This window comes from Pteropus vampyrus, unplaced genomic scaffold (assembly GCF_000151845.1).
Source record: "Pteropus vampyrus isolate Shadow unplaced genomic scaffold, Pvam_2.0 Scaffold39, whole genome shotgun sequence".
Lineage (NCBI taxonomy): Eukaryota > Metazoa > Chordata > Mammalia > Chiroptera > Pteropodidae > Pteropus > Pteropus vampyrus.
In genome coordinates this window covers 9,373,585-9,377,962 of record NW_011888820.1, presented here as the reverse complement: position 1 = coordinate 9,377,962, position 4,378 = coordinate 9,373,585, and positions in this window count along the sequence as shown.

The window sequence follows — 4,378 nt, the reverse complement described above, 5'->3', positions numbered from 1 at the left end:
TGAAGGAGGTTGCGGTGGGTGCAGGCCAGGTCTCCACGTAGCTTGCAGAGGTCCGCGGTACACATCTATAGATACAATGAATTTTGAGACTCTGCATCTCATCATTTTCAGGTAAGGGTGAGAATATCTTCATTTGTATGAAGTATAGTTGCGTCTCGTTAGAAACATACAGTTGTATTTCTTGCGTGAGAGTTCAAATATGTATAGAAGGGTGTGTCTGGAAGCTGAGTAACCAACGGAGTGACTGGTAGCCAGTGATTAAGCTATTATCTTTTAGCTCAAAGCCCTTCCTCCTAGACTCCGCTTTGTGGTGCCAGTGTTGAGATTCTTCAAAACATATTTCTGTTTTGTCAGTGTCTCGCTGTTAGATTCTGCTAATGGTGGGCGTGAGCAAGAGCCTGTGAGACTGGAAGGGAAGAAGGGATTGATTGCTCCTTCCTGTTTGTTCTCCGAGAACTTCTTGACTTTTTCCTGTTCCGAGTGTCACCCTATTGTTGCTTCACCCTGGCAATGGCAGTTTATTCAGCAGCAGCTGAATCCAGTTTGTAGTTTCCCCAGTATTTGCAGAACCAGCCTCATTATGCCCGCTCTGAGACATTAGCTCCACCTGGGGTGCCCCTTGCCCACGGCTCTGTGTTTCACCTCCATTGAACTCCTCCTGAGCTCCAAGCTTTAATACTTTCAACCACTTCTCTCTTGTTCCCCAAACCTAGGTTTGCTACCCCTCCATGCTCTCTTAGTGTTGCCTTTCCTTTTTCTGTCACCAAGTTAACAACTTTTTCCACCTGGTTAGAGTCAAATTTTCTCCAGTGTGGGACTTCCTGTGTCAGACGTTCAGAAATAGCTGTGGAAAAACCAATGAATCACTGAAGTAGTAATTCGTAAGAGTTTATTGCACATATACCACAAAGACAGTTCCCAACCCTGGAGCATTCAGACCAAACATGGAATGAATCTCAGGGGTTTATTGTTATAAAGCCCCTTAAATAATGAAAGGCAGTGACTGTTTACTCTTCACGGTGATTGGTTATAATATTAGAATCTTTTTTTTTTAATGATACAGAATTGGTCAGTGGTTACCTTGTATCAACCTTGGGAAACAGGTTTTGCTTATGGTTTCCAGAGGCATAAACAAGAAATGACCCAGGTCGTTAGTCTTATAAAACAAACAAACTTAAGCTTTCCTCCTTTGACTAAAGTAGTTTTGTCTGCTCAGGGAATTTTCGAGGCTGGTCTTCATTTGTTTTTGATTTTTACACCTGATACGGCCAAAAAATCCAGTCAATATATGGTTTTCACGACACCGGAAATCAGGTAATGAAAAGTAGTTACACCTGAGAGAAGGGAAACAATGGAGATGAGTCCTAGGATTGCCCTTGGCCGACTAGAGAGTTTTGAGGCTGTGGTGCCTAGAGGGGAACCCGGGCAGAAAGGAGCTGCAGAAACGGAGCTGGGAGTAAGCCCAAGTGGCTAGAGTTTGCAGAGTAGAGCACTAGAATGGAGAGAATGAAAAGACAAGCCACAATCTGGGAGAAAATGTTTGCAAGTCACATATCTGGTAAAGGACTTTTAAGAATGTATAATGAACCCTCAAAGCTCAATAATAAGAAAATAGTCTAATAAAAATGGGCTAAGGCCTTGAACAGACCCTTCACCAAGGAAGATATATAGGTGATGTCTAGTAGCATGTTAAAAGATGCTCGACATCAATAGTCAATTTGGAAACGTAAATTAGAACCACAGCTAGATACCACAACACAGCTCTTAGAAACCCCCCTGAAAATTTGAAAGACTGATCATATCAAGTGTTGATGAGGATGTGCAGGGTGTCAGCACCGAGCTGATAGAGAAGGGAAGGTTTTGGTGGTGAGATGCCCAGTTGGAAGAATGAACGAGGGGCCAACATGAGAATGAAATGCCAGGCACCAACTTTATTGTGGGGAGCGCGCGTCTACTCTTCTTTCTGCTCCCTTTCTTGTGCTCCCCTTCTGTTCCCCAGGGAATCGCATGGCCTCCACACACATCAGAGCACAATAGTGATATTTAGCCACACGGGCGTGATACAATAAGCTGCAGTATGTTTACATATATTAGGCACAGGCGCCCTACTACACTAATGTAACATTTTCTAAATCCGGGGTCCTATGCCTAGCCAGACCTGTCACCCACACAGAGGAACTGTCACTCTCCTACACTGCTGGTGGGAATGTTAAATAGTACAGTTTGGAAAAGCAGTTTCTCAAACACATACACATCTGCCATGTGACCCAGCCGGTCCACTTGTAGGTGTTTACACAAGAGAAATGAAAGTATATGTCCATACGGAGACTTGCACAAGAAGTTCATAGCAGCTTTATTTGTAATAAACAAAAACTAAGAACAAACCAAATGTCCATCCACAGGCTGATAAACAAACAGTTTGCGGTATATATGTACACTGGAATACTATTCGACAATAAAAAGGAATGGATTATTGAAACATGCAAAAAGTAGCTAAATCTTAATTATTCTGGATGAAAGAATCCAGACAAAAAAGAGTACATATTGTATGGTTCTATTTATATAAAATTCTAGAAAATGAAAACTAATGTATAGAAACAGGAAGCAGATCTGTGGTTGCTTGGGAATGAGGGGCGTGGTGAGGGGGCATAAGACAGGAATTGCAAAGGGATTACTTTTGGAAGTGGTGGATATGTTTATTGATTGTGGTGATGATTTCACAAGTATATACCTATGTCAAATTTAAATTGTGCACTTTAAGCATGTGTAGTTTCCTATATATAAATTAGACATCAATAAGGGTGTTAAATATTAGAAATAGATTAGAATGTTGTTAGGATGATGCTGGTTAGACAAAACTGCACAAAGACTCCTTTCGGCAGCTAACTGTTTCTCTCCTGTTCTACTGCCTTGGACCGCACTCTCACTAGAGAAGCTGCACCCTGGGGCAAGCAATCCCCAACTTGGTCCTGGGCAAGGTTTTTGTTACTCCCTACTGTGGCCCATATATTCCCAGGGAAGAAGGAACAGCATTCGTAGTCATAATCTTTAAATGGAAAAAGAGTTCAGAGGTAATGAGATCACTGCCTGCCCAGGGCCCAAGAATGAGGGAGGGCAAGAGCCTATACTGCTAGGGCCCAGAGATTACTGGCTATTCTATCACCCCAGTATCATGTGGGGAGGGAATGAAAAAATATATGGCTGAAATTATTTATGCACATATAGCCTAGGGACAGTCAGAAACAGAACAAGCAGCAATGTGAAAATGCACACTTGTGGCTTTCTGGAGACAGGAAGAGGCATGCTAACCTGCCCCCGAGCTGGTGCAGTGCTGGCAGGACAGAGGGTTGCATGCTTCCTTCTGACTCCCTCACTTCTGTGTATCAAAAGGTTTTTTATGATCAAGGTCAATTTGAGAAACAACAGTGAAACTTAGACTTTCTGGAGGAATTTTTTAAAGACCTAAGGGAAATAGGCTACATGGTTCACCAGAGCCATTGAGATAGTGGTTTTGTCTATGGGAAACAAGGGCCATCTTTTCTTGCCAGTTTTTATTACCACGTACTGGGGGATGCTGCGTGTATGTGTACGTGTGAAGAGAAACTATATAAAGTGGTTAGAAACATAAAGAGCAGAAACTACAAGGAATAAAGTGACAACAGGACTCTCTCTCTTTTAAATCAGAAAAAGTCTTAGCATTTAAAAAAAATTTATTTGTCAAAAAATAGCAATATTAAAAAACCATTTTATAAATCACAATTTCATCATCTTAACAAGTATTTTAATTACTTTGTAGTCTCTTCTAGGAATTTGTCCAAGTGGCTAAATATTTTTACCTAGAAATCGTCATATAATTTTGCACTCAGATTTTTTTCACTGAACATTATAGTATCGAATATATCTTTGCTCCTTTTAAAAATGTTCTTTGAGGAAATACATTTCCATAGAAGAGAGACTTAGGCATACAACAGCCACTTAGAATATTAAAAGCAGACACTGAAAAGAATTTCACCTTAGCCAAGTGTAGCTAAAAACAAATTCTTTTTAAAAGTGAGATATGATTGACATATTAATTTCAATGGTACAACATAATGATTTGATATTTGTATATATTGCAAAATGATCACCACAGTAAGTCTAGTTAACATTTGTCACCATACACAGTTACAAATTCTTTTTTCTTATAATGAAAACTTTTAAGATCTACTCTCTTAGCAACTTTCAAATTTGCAATACAGTATTACTAACTGTAGTCGCCACGCTGTTCATTACATCCCCAGGACTTGTTTATAACTAGAAGTTTCTACATTTTGACATGTTTTACTCATTTTGCCCACTCTGCCATCCCCTGCCTCTGGCAACTGCCAATCTGTTTTGT